The sequence below is a fragment of the Artemia franciscana genome, chromosome 12, assembly GCF_032884065.1.
Source record: "Artemia franciscana chromosome 12, ASM3288406v1, whole genome shotgun sequence".
NCBI lineage: Eukaryota > Metazoa > Arthropoda > Branchiopoda > Anostraca > Artemiidae > Artemia > Artemia franciscana.
The window spans coordinates 34,456,231-34,469,101 of record NC_088874.1 but is presented as its reverse complement, the minus strand read 5'-3'; the positions used below and the strand labels follow the sequence as shown (position 1 = coordinate 34,469,101).

Below are 12,871 nucleotides of genomic sequence, written 5' to 3'. Positions count from 1 at the left end.
CTCTTGTTTTAGAAGGCGAAAATGTAATGGGCTTGACGTTCAATATAGTGAGGGATGATAATAACCTGACTCTAAAACCTGACTGGCATAGACAAACTGAGCACTTAAGAGACCATATGAAAACTTTTACTGATGGCTCCAAGTAGAATAAGGCACCTAAGATGAATTGCAGTCTCAATGTCTATACTTTAACGACAAAAAAAAACCACTAAATTTCGAGATCAAACCTCTCAATTTCGAGCTCAAACTGGTCCATTCTATTGGTTTTTCACCGTTGGTAATTTTTTTGTCAACATTACCACCGGTTTCCACTCGTATGTGTAACCCCTACTCTTTGAAAGGAGCAATTCAAATATTTACTACTATAACATAGCTCTCACCATAACAAGGCAATTCACTTCTTCACTGATGCTCTGTACTTCCATCCTCAACTGAAGAGGATTCCGCAAAACTATGTACACATTATCTGTGTACAAACCCCACACAAGCTGGATATCCCTAATTCGTAGATTAGGCCTGCCCAGCATTGGAGGTGAAATATAGGGGGATCAAACAATTCTTTTTATTTTAAAGAGGATTACTTGATTAAACTTGTCTTCCAAAAATTCAAAGACTATGTCTACCTTCTAAGATGCAACAGAGGTTGGTTGTATGGTAGTCACAAATCCATTAATTGTAAAGGAATAACTGATTGTCCATATTGCACAGGAAAACATGTATATTAGTCGTGTACATCTTCTAAGCCATCCAGACATCCGTGACAATAATAAGGAGATAAAGGCACCACAAATTCCCTGTGTGACACAAATAATTGCCCTACCGGCCATTCCCAGTATGACCAAGGAATTGCTATATTGTAAAAAGTAAACAATTTAATGAAAAGTACCATTAACTTTTCTCATGAACCATTTTGAGTCAAGTTGTGACTTTAAGTTCCTGCAACTCAACAAGTTCCAGCAAATCAACTTGCAATATGCATATAGTCCAAGGGTAACACTGGATAAGACCTTAGATGATCATAAACTAGATGTGGTACTAGATGAGGCCTATGCGAATACATCTGGAATAATATCATCAAATTACAATAATTTTTCGAACTTTCATCCTGATAAAGAGGTTTTACAGTAAAGAAATATTGGTTAAAAGTGGTATAAAATCTAATGGACATCATAAAGTTCCTGTTATTAAGTTGTTTACGGTGACTCTATACATCAAGGGTCGCATAATCATAGTGTTCTCTTTATATTGGCTTCCATAAGCGAGTTTCTTAGCTTGCCATTAACAATGGTATGTCAAAAAGATGTCTACAGTTGTCAATAGTTGTCTAATACCTTAGACAATGTGAAAAATACATCTTCCTATATTGTACGTGATGAATTTAATGCTAGAAGCTAATTGTAAGACCGAAAGAAGATTACATTCGTAGTAACGAATTTTAAGATTTAATAGCTAGAAGAAATCATGTAGTATTGCATTACCCAAACAAAAATATATATCTAATAAGTGGCAACACAAGTCCAGAGGTTAACGAAGTTAGTTCTTCCTCACCTTCGTTCGTTGAAGAATTGGATGTCTTTTCTGACAAAGTATCCAAAATCTTCCGGCAATGGTCTTTTATTGTTGGTTAAAGCTCAAAATAGATTTTCATATTTATAACAATCATATTTAGTGTAAATTTGATTATAAAAAAGTTACTACATTTAAATAGTGAATCCTTATTGTTTTTATAAGATTCTTTTAGTTTTCGTAAGATATTGGTGTGAAAATGGTGATGGAAAATGTATATAAAGAAAAACCAACCATCATACGGTGCAAAATGGTTTTTGGCCAAAATGGTAAATTTTTCTTAATGACACTTTACATTGTTTAATGTTAATTAAACTTTTTGATAGGACAAACTTGGCATTCCCTGCCAGCCGCCCTACTTATTAAAATAAAACTAGCAAGTGCCAAAAATTGTGTAAAAATCTTCTGTAACTATTTCTCAATTCCTAGAACTTTACAAAATCATTTTCCAAATGTCTAACCTCTGCGATGCAGACCTCTCTTGCCATGTCATATCTCTTTAAAATCAATAGTAGTGAATTTATACATCAATTTCGCTCGAAAATAGTCTGGCCCTAGGAAACAAGCTAGATAGATACTGGGTTCCATAGAAACAGTTAAGACTTTAAATACGTCATTTCCATCTCAGGAGAGAATATATCGTTTTTATTATCAAAGACACATGCCAAATAACACAAGAATCACAGTTAGGCATAAAATATTATGCGTAATAATTTTATTGACAAATGGTGTTTTTAGCAGTTTCATAATATCTAGAGGACAAACATAAATTAACAATAGCATAGAAAACAACAATTACAACAAGTCGAAAACGAAGGTGAAGAACAAAGAAATATACCGTTAAAAGATAAGTGGCATCAAAAATTACAACGAGTCAAAACGGCAGAGAAGAACAAAGAAATGTAAAGCTACTAGATATGCAATGAAAATCAGAACGATTCGAAAATGCTATTGAAAAGCAATGAATGCTTTTTAAGTAGTTTTAAATCACCTAGAGGACACAAACAAAAATTAACAATTGTTCAAAGTAAACAAACTGGACCATTAAATGAAACAAGATCAAGAGAATGACCTGAGAATTATAAATCACAGTGGGAAGGGTGGGTGGACAGCCTGGACCATGAAAAGTGAAGACGAATCCAAGCAGCTAAGGCGAGCATCATTGAAAAAATGCCTAATGTAATGACAAAAGAATATGAAGAACAAAGCAACAAGTAGTCAGAATACTTACGAAAACGACTGTTGCAACAAGTTAAAAACAAAATTGTAGAAGACTACGAACTACGCAAGATAATTTGAACAGCAAACTGCGTGGTTAAAAGACAATCGGTACCGAGTGAAAATCAGAACGTGCCCAAAAAAATTGAAGAACCAAGAATTTTGCCGTTAAAATACATGCCACAGTGAGAATCAGAACGAGTCAAAATTGAAAATGAAGAAGGAAGAAAAATTATGTTTCAATAACACCATCTCAATCTTTGACACCAACAAGCTATGGAAAAAACCCACTATATACCTACAAAGATGAAGTAAACTACACAAGTTTAAATTACAAATCATTGGGACCTTTCAACATTGTATGTATTCGCTGAGGAGTCCTCCATTTTCTGGAGAAAAGAGGAGCCGACAAATCATTGGGAAGTTGCTGCTTGCTTGTTCAAATTGCATTTCCACCTCCAAAATATTGAAATGAACTGGTTTCGTCTTTTATTGGACGTCACTTCCTGTCTGAAAGGTTCAAAGAAATCCGAGACTTGAACTCGTGTTTTACTTTAGCTTCATTCAAAGCAAGCAATGATAAAACCATCAATAATCATAATATTTTCAGATTCAAAACCGCTAGAAAAATTTATCAGAAAACTAAATTTAAAGGGTATTCAATCGTAAATCCTTGAATATGATTTTTAACCACCTTCAAATGGCTAATGTGCTTTTAAGACCCAGTGAAGCTGCTAAAAATAACATTACATATCCATTAATTTATGGAATCTCTCGTAACCTAATAGAACTCTTTGATGAAAAAATGCGTAACAAAAAAAAACTATGCCAAAAGTTACATGAAAATTTGAAAAGTGGAGGATGATGTCAACCAACCTGCTGTTACATTAAAGCAACCTCATTTATAAGACAACCGACATAAATAACAAAGTTTCTATATTATATTTTTTTTAATACACTAAAATTCTATATCAGATAAATAGAATAGACATCAGCAACTGGCTCAACAGAAATCTATCAGAAAATTCAGGAAATATCGGAAATTATCGGAAAATATCGGAATTACAAAGATTAGGAATAATCACAATGCATGTAACCTACCGAGCTTTCTCGATTTCTTCATCGCTGAGTATCCTTGATGAAGTATGAAATAGTTAAATTCCCTTGATGAGACCATTCTTCCCCACAATATTGTCAAGTATATCCAGTTCCAGTGGTTTACGACATATAAATAATCATTAATTATATATCTAATCATATGTTTGGATTATACAATCAGTTATTGCTAATTTGACAAAGTTCAAGATCAGTAATAAACAGCGAATCCTATAAATTTCGCTTCTAGAAAGATTTTTATATAATTGAATTACTTTGCTGTTTTTTCAAATTTGAATCTTTTCAAATTTTAGAGGGAGTACTTCAAATTTTGGAGGCAAAACCCCTTCAAACACTTTGTAGGGGAGTAAACTTATTTCGTTAATATGACTATTTATTCTTTAGGAAATGAAAAAACAAAAAATCACCCCTCAAAGTAAAATTCGTTTTCAGGATTAAGAAATCGGGGTCCAGGTATTTTGAATTGATACGTCATGTTAGTCTTACTGATTCTGTAATTTCTGTTGTTTTAACTTTAACTTGATTATTTATTTTAATATGAAATTTACGGTTCCTATAAATGCTTGTTTTTAAGCTTGATTTAGCCAAGTTGGTTCAAATTATATTCAATAAAACCCAGTAAAGTGATTATATTTCACATCATCTATCATAGAGAATAATCATTCAGATTTTGCGGAGGGGTGGGGTGATTAATAAAACGAAAGGTTCTTCAATATATATATATATATATATGTATATATATATATATATATATATATATATATATATATATATATATATATATATATATATATATATATCATCATTTTCAAAATCCGTGCCAATATGGGCCAGATTTGTTCCTTATTAAGTAACACCTATTGTTACAACCATAAAAACCAGTTTTAACAGATGGAAGACTTACGCCAGAAACGATAAAACTTTCTGGCATTCCAGTTTCAATTGGCTGATTTCCCATTACAATGTCAAATTCTCAATTAAAATTTTTCTATACATTATATTCATTTCCATATGGATTTTATATTGGGAAAGGATTAGGGGCAATTTGAGCTTCGCTTAATTTTGAAGTGAGTCTGTTCTTAGAACCAAGCCAGGATGTAGATATTGTCCCGAATCAATTTTCTGCGATATTACAAAATTTCAAAACATCAACTTGACTTGTTTTGGAACCCGTAAAAGACTTTTGTCGCCCTTGCAGTCTTCTATTAGAAAAACTGATAAGCATCCAATTAGGCTATAACGTTGAAAAGGGCCTAACATATCTGATTGTATACGACCAATCCTATATTTTACCGATTTTTACTTAAATATAAAGAAATCAAAGAAAATATTTAAAATAAAAATAGCGGGTTTCAGTTTTTCCTTAAGCCCCCAGTGTTTCCTACCAAATCGACACAAATACAGAGTGTTACTGAGTTAAATATATACGTACACTATCAGTATCAGCTTTCGACATCTAATAATTGTTTGGCTTTGGCAGATGCCGTTTCTCAGACTTGCACAAGTCTACTTATTCAAAACAGCAAAAATTTATTCGTCTTTCATAGGTTTTTCGCTAGAAAACCAAAATATTGACCAATTAGCCGTTCGCTTTTTCAACAAAAAAACGATAATATCAAAATGACTACCACTTTCATAGGTCAAAAAGACGGAAAAACAGCTGATCTATAAAACTGAATACTTAATTTTTGCCTAATTTTCGCATGATCCTTGATTTTAAATATTATTTCTTCGTTAAAATACCGTTTATTTCAAGGAGTGAGCAGAAGAAAGGGGAAAATGAAACTTTTGATTATTTGCAATGATATGGATGGCTATTTAAAATATTCACCATTTTATTGTCATATTCGCCTCGAGCCCCCCTCCCCCACCGGCTCTCACGCATGTACTTCTATGAGTTTATTCAGGAAATAAAGGAAGCATTTGAGAGACGAATTGAATAATATTAATTCGACATATCGCAACTCTGCCTTCCCTCTTTATCCATTTGACTTTAGACGTCTGAGAAACTCATATTCCACGGGTAAAAGGATGAAATTAAGTGATTTTTTTTTCTGGTGGGGATGATGAATGCATAGGCAGGGAGTAGGACTCATGATGAATAAGGAAACTGCCATGTCATGCTTAGGTCGAGAACGGGGTTAATAATAGAATCCTAGTATGATATATCCCTGTGGAAACGACTGACGGAAATAGTAGTGACTCAGATGAAGTTTACTTAACGCTGCGTGCACAAATAGACAGGATCTTAGGTTGAAAAATTCTGTTTTTATTTTGGATTTTAGAAATGGGAATATATGTTACCCAAGCCTTTGTATATTTGGTGTCGGAAAGAAAATCAGAAATAGTTTAAAACTGCTGCAGTTTTGTAGATATAATAGTGTTTTTAAAAGCGGCGAAGTATTTGGTTGTAAAATGACCGAAAAAGTAAAATAGTAAACCTAATATAGTAAGACTACAAACCCTATTCATTTTCTTATTGTTACTTGTAGGTTGGTAGGATCAAAACACGGAAGGGTGTTTGGTTGTGGTTTTTACGTGAACCGTACAGGTCAAGATCTAATAGTGTCTAGGGTTAATTTAAAGCTGAAATGTAGGAAGGATGATTACCTTCAAGGAAGTTATTGTATCGATAGACTCTAGGATGTGAAAGTAAGCGAAATTTTTCAGGAAGAGCTAAATATTAAACTGGAGAATTTGAAATTCTACAATGTAAAAAATAGGTGGAATAATTTTAGGAAATTTTTTTCAAAAATTGCAGATGGTTTTATAAAAATGATAGTTGGAAATGCCGTTATAATTAATAGTGAAATCGCTTCTGTTTAGCAGAAAAAAAGATGGGTATTACACAAAGTATTATAAAAATAAAAGAAACGTAAGGAAAGCGGAGAGAACTTGAAAGTATAAAATAAGGAGGAATGGAGGCCTTTGATAAAATTACTGAAGTTGTGGAAGATCAAACCATAATTCAAAACTGTACAATGTCGTAAAGAGTTTTGATTAGGTTATTAGTTGTTATAAGCATAATTTTACAATATTTAGCAAAATTAAAAGGTAACTGTCAGTCTGGATATGTTTCAATTAACAATAGGAACTGGGCTTCATTTAGTGAACAGGAAAGTCTTACAGAGGAATATTCAGTATATATTTCAGAATATGATAAACCCTGATAAATTTACTGTAAATGCTGTGTGAAATGAATGACAAATTTGTGACAGTTTTGAAGAGACTGAATACTTATTATTCGATGAAGCATTAGAGATGATAGTAAATGGATACAAAATTAAATAGGCGGCGGGTGCTGATAATATGGTAAATGATTTTTCTAAACAAATATAAAAGGTTGTGAAGTTTGAAGATTAGGAACATGATTTAAGAAAAGGGGAAGTGAGTAGTAATTTTAATAAAACTTCATTTAAACCAATTTATCAGACGTTTCAGAGCTATAGTAAAGAGCCATAAGATTCCAAAAATTCATCCAATAAAAGTTATGAGACAGCCATTTTGTTCAAAATAGTCCAAAGGTCAAATATCTGCTTCTGGGTTTGACATCCTTCTATCCCCAGGGCATTAAGTTATTCAAGTTGTCCATTGTTAACACTTACGGTTTTAAAGACAAGAAGGCATATCTGATCAAAAACCTAAAAAAAAGCTTAAAGTATTAAAGCTAAACCCTAAGGAAATTTTGAGACGGATGTCAAACACAATCAAACCAAACTATGATTTGTTGGTTGTGAAAAGTGAATATTAGCAAAGTATAATGAATAATTCGGGGTATTATAGGCGGAAACTCTCAAGGTATGTTGAGGGGACAATAGACTGATTCTGGGTGTGTTCGGAATAGTTGAGGGCCTTTGAAGGTAAAACTATTTGGAATATTGAAGGACATGTCAAACAGAATCAGAAGATACTACGTGCATTCAGCTTATCAAAAAGATGTGTGTGTAAGCTGTCATGAACAGTAGTAAGTTTGAACCCTGGATGCATGTTGAAGAGGATGTTAAAAAATGATTTGGAGGGTAAAAAGACCCTTTCTTATTCCCTTATTAGCAGCCCTCCTTAAAAACTTCTGATTAAGATTTGAAACAACTATCTTGTTCAAAATGGTCGAAAAGTCCAATAACTATGCCACTGTTGATGATATAGCCTCTCAGAGTACCTGGGACAGTTCTTTAAAAGTCAAGTGAACATCAAAGTAAAATTTTATAAATACGGTAATCAAACAGTTCGTGGTAACGAACATTAGTAAGGAGTGACACGGCTCAATAGTAACCGAAACTCTAAAAAAAATTGAATTTTGATACTAATAGTTACATAAAAAAATTGCATTTTAATGCTGATCTTAAATATATGACTTTCATCAAGATAAGTATTACCTATCAAAAGTTACGAGCCTGATAAAATTTGCCTCGTTTTAGAAAATAGGGGAAAACACCCGTTAAAAGTCATACAATCTTAACGAAAATCACACCATCAGCTTCAGAGTGTCAGAAAACCTTATTGTAGAGTTTCAAGCTCCTATCTACAAAAATGTGGAATTTCGTATTTTTTGCCAGAAGACAAATCTCGGATGCGTGTTTATTTGTTTTGTTTTTTTGTAGTTTTTTTTTTCAGGGGTGATCGTATCGACCCAGTGGTCCTAGAATGTCGCAAGAGGGCTCATTCTAACGGAAACTAAAAGTTCTAGTGCCCTTTTTAAGTGACCAAAAAAAATCGGAGGACACCTAGGCCCCCTCCCATGCTCATTTTTTTCCCAAGGTCACCGGATCAAAATTCTGAGATAGCCATTTTATTCATCATAGTCGAAAAACCTAATAACTATGTCTTTGGGGATGACTTACTCCCCCGCAGTCCCCATGGGAGGGGTTACAAGTTACAAAATTTGACCTGTGTTTACATATAGTAATGTTTACTGGGAAGTGTACGGACGTTTTCAGGGGGAATTTTTTTGGTTTGGGAGGGAGAGTTGAGATGAGGGGGTTTACGTGGGAGGATCGTTCCATGGAAAAACTTCTCATGGGGGAAGAGACTTTCCATGAATCGGGCTTAAGATTTTTTAGCATTATTTAGAAAAAACAATGAAAAAATAAATATGAAAAGTTTTTTTCTACTGATAGTGAGGAGTAGCATTAAAACTTAAGACGAGCAGAAATTATTGCGCATATTAGGGGTTTACCTCCTCGTAATACCTCGCTCTTTACGCTAAAATATTTTTAGTAATTTTAACTATTTATTCTACGGCCTTTGTGATTCAAGGGTCATTCTTAAGGAATTGGGACATAATTTAAGCTTTAGTGTAAAGAGCGAGGTATCGACGAGGATTGAACTCCCTCATATACGCAAAAAAACATATGAACATAAAAGTTCGTTACGTAAGTTAATTCTTAAGTTACGTATATCTTTCACTAATGAAAATGTTTGTAAAAAAATCAAAAGTTCTAGTTGCCTTTCTAAGTAATCAAAAAATTGGAGGGTAACTAGGCTTCCTCCCTCTCTCCTTTTTTCTCAAAATCTTCCGATTAAAACTATGAGAAAGCCATTTAGCCAAAAAAAATTAATATGCAAATTTCGTTTAATTATTTATGTGCGGAGAGCCAAGTAAAAATATGCATTAATTAAAAAACGTCCAGAAATTAAATAAAAAAAACAAGTTTTTTTAAATGAAGGAAAACTTAAAACGAAGAGAAATTACTCCGTATATGAAAGGGGCTTTTCCTCCTGAACTCCCCGCTCTTTACACTAAAGTTTTTTACTGTTTTAAGAAGTAGAGTTAAAAGAAATTGTCAAACTTTAGCGTAAAGAGTGGGGCGTTGAGACGGAAAAGCCCCTTTCATATACGGAGTAATTTCTGTTTGTTTTAAGTTTTAATGTCGCTCCTTACTTTCATTTAAAAAAAAACTTGTTTTTTTATTTAATAGGAGGTAGAAGCGGATTTTTTGGTTCCCAAATCACCTCAGGCTTGTATGAAGAAGGAAGATTTCATTCGACATATCAGCAGCAAATCCTTCATCTAGTTTTAAGAATAGTTTTTAGGATTGGAGCCGTCCTAGCCGAGTGGGTTGGTGCGCTGGATTCGGGATCCCTTGTCTGAGAGGACCCGGGTTCGAATCTCGGTGCACCCAATTCTTCAGTTTGGGACGGAGGTCAGTGGCGAGACTCTGTAAGTTTAGCCAGGTTCGACCCAGCTCTAAATGGGTACCTGCGGAAATCTGAGGAAGGTAAACAGGAAGGGAGTGCGAAAGCATAGGATGGCTGGCCCCCGACCCCCCGTTGCACTTCCTGGCTGAAGGGCCAAGAAACGGAGATCAGCACCGCCGGTACGAACTGTAAAGTCTAATGCTGTACCCTCCTCCTTTTTAGGATTGAGGGAGACGGGACGAAGATTTGCTCTTTTCTTAATTTCCCAATTCTTCTTCCAGTCTCTAATAGGGAAATAATGGGAACAAAATGGAAATTGTATTAGCTTGTATTTAATTAAATTATACAAATAGAGCGTCCTGCAGGTCCTAGAAAATCCAAAAAGAGAATCCTAGAAAATCAGACACCCACTTCTGAAGAAGTGGATAAGCAGTTAAGGATAACCACTTCTGAAGAACAAAAGCTTTCTAAATTAGAAGCGGGGAACGTGTTAAGGTTATTGGTGGTAACTTTGGGTGGTTCAGGTAGATTGAAATTAAGCTGGTCTGGTTGCCTAACACACAACTTCTTATCCTCAGAATATCAATTAACTTTTTGGTGCGCTATTGACCAATTCTAGGTCTTTTTTTATATTAAAATCGGCTCAATATATTGATCTCTTTATCGCTCTAACACATTTTAATTTTTTTTTTCTGTGAAATTATCATTCAGGTGCTTATGGAAAGCAGCAATTATGCATTAAGATTTTATAAATTGAAAATATTTGACCGGTCTTCGTCATTCAGCCACGTAGCAAAAAACCCGAGGGATATAATGCTTAAAAAAGTGATAGGAATAACATAAAAAAATGTTTCCCCTTGTTGTTGGAATTTAAAATATTTTCTTAACATTAAGAGAAGAGTAAATTGAATCCATTTTAATGTCACTGATCACTAACTAGAAACACTTTTGTGGGACAAAACTCAACCCTTTTGATTTCGTGAATATTAGAAGAAAACAATTATAATACTATTAAAAAGATCTAGGAGACCTTTCGGCTTCATACTAAGGAAATGGATTTCAGCATACTCGGGTAAACAAGGGGCTACGATAATTTTGTGAATATTAAGGGAAAACTTTAAGGAAATTTTGAGATGTCAAACACAATCATGTATTTGACAATCTATGTAAAACATACAAAAATTAAGACGTATAGAGAATCAACCTTCAAACACAAAGTAACAAGCCCATTACGGATTAATAAATAAATATAAATTAAGTTTGTTAAACTTAATAGACTATGAGAGAATAAATGCAATTTGTAACGGACAACATGAAAAAAGAATGAAGTATATTTTTATATAAGAAGAAATCATCACAAGCAACAGTTGGGTTACCAACCGCTTAATATTTGTAAACAAAAAAAAAGAAAAAAAAAGTTTTTTACTGAAAAAGTTCATATATACAAAAACTTGTATAAAGTTTCGTTTCCACGCACAAGTTCAGAAAAGATATTTTTATATATAAGGGTCAGGTGGGGGATATTTACCCTCCAGTTCCATTCGGTTCTTAAAAAGGCATTGTTAAGCCAACCCTCATTATAGAAACAAACACACCTGAAATTATTTCAGCATCCTTTCCCTCACCCAGTCCACCTCCAGTGCAATAAATACACTTTTGTTAATCCTAGGTATTTTTGTCTGAAGACCTTCGATATAATCCAGTTTTGCAATCATCACAAAAATGAACCATAAAAACTAAAAATTTATTTTCATTCTGATATCATAATAAGATACAAGGGCTGAATACTCAAACCCGTTTGAGTCAGTTCTGTTATGCGATGTTATCGATACCAGAAGTGGAGATTCTCAACAATTATTACCTGAATCTTCTCTTGAAATTCCCAAAATTGGCATCAAATTTTCTCAAAATGAAAGTCCAAAAACTACTCGAAATTTGACTGTCTTTAAACTTTTCTCCATCGACTTTCACATGCCTACAAAATACAAAATATTTATTATTAAAACGTAAAACATTTCAGTACTTTTGAGATTTAATTTGGATGACTACTGGCCTATTGCAAAATCTATGCTAATTAACTTTTCAGAGTAACATTTTACTTCCCCAGATTTGTTTCCTTACTAGGTAACACCTATTGTATCAATCATAAAAACCAGTTCTAACAGAATGAAGACTTTAGCCAGAAACAATATAACTTTCTGGCACTACAGTTTCAATTTGCTGACTTTCCTGTGTAATGTCAGAGTCTCAATTATAATTTTTTGCTCTATATATTATTTTTTTAATAAATGTTAGTAGAAGTCTTGGAAATTTATCCACCATATTCCTTTTCTCCATGAAATCTTGACATTGGGAAGGGATTAGGGGCAGCTTGAGTTTTGATTAGTTTTAAATTTCACAGAACTGATTTGGCTCGTTTTGGAGCCCAGACATGACATCTGTCGGCCTTGCAATTTTCTTATGGAAACTTGTTTTCAAATTGGAAATTGAAAAAGATTGAAAATTCCAGCATCACATTAGTTGAAATGAGTGAACAAAACTCACGATAGGGCTGACCATGAAGAGGAGCCCGAGGTTGAGGGGTCCAACTTTTCCTTGAAATTAAAAGAAATAAAATTGTTTAAGGGATTTTGACTATAAACAATCTGCAACTCGTGTAGAGCTTTACCTGTGATGAGCAAATCATTTCCAACATTTGGGCAGGTCACCCCCAATTCAGATCCCCTCAAAAAGCAAATTATTTAGATTTCTTCACCATTTTGGGTGAAATCACTATCTCACCAATTAATTCTGAGGGAACAAAGGAGTACCCGGGGGTAAATAATGAAATTCA

General features: G+C 33.7%; 1 long non-coding RNA gene across 2 annotated transcripts in view; it reads right to left on the bottom strand.

Annotated features, from left to right (window-relative positions):
- LOC136034206 (uncharacterized) overlaps window positions 1-12,871 on the bottom strand; it is a 77,323-nt gene that overhangs the window by 42,451 nt on the left and 22,001 nt on the right. Inside the window, exons 5-6 of one of the 2 annotated variants that reach the window (XR_010619139.1) lie at window positions 11,900-12,013; window positions 4,723-5,455 (exon numbers count right to left, since the gene is read on the bottom strand). This is a non-coding gene — a long non-coding RNA (uncharacterized LOC136034206). Of the gene's footprint in view, window positions 1-4,722; window positions 5,456-11,899; window positions 12,014-12,871 lie in introns of those variants that run through there. The other variant, XR_010619138.1, reaches the window with a different exon arrangement.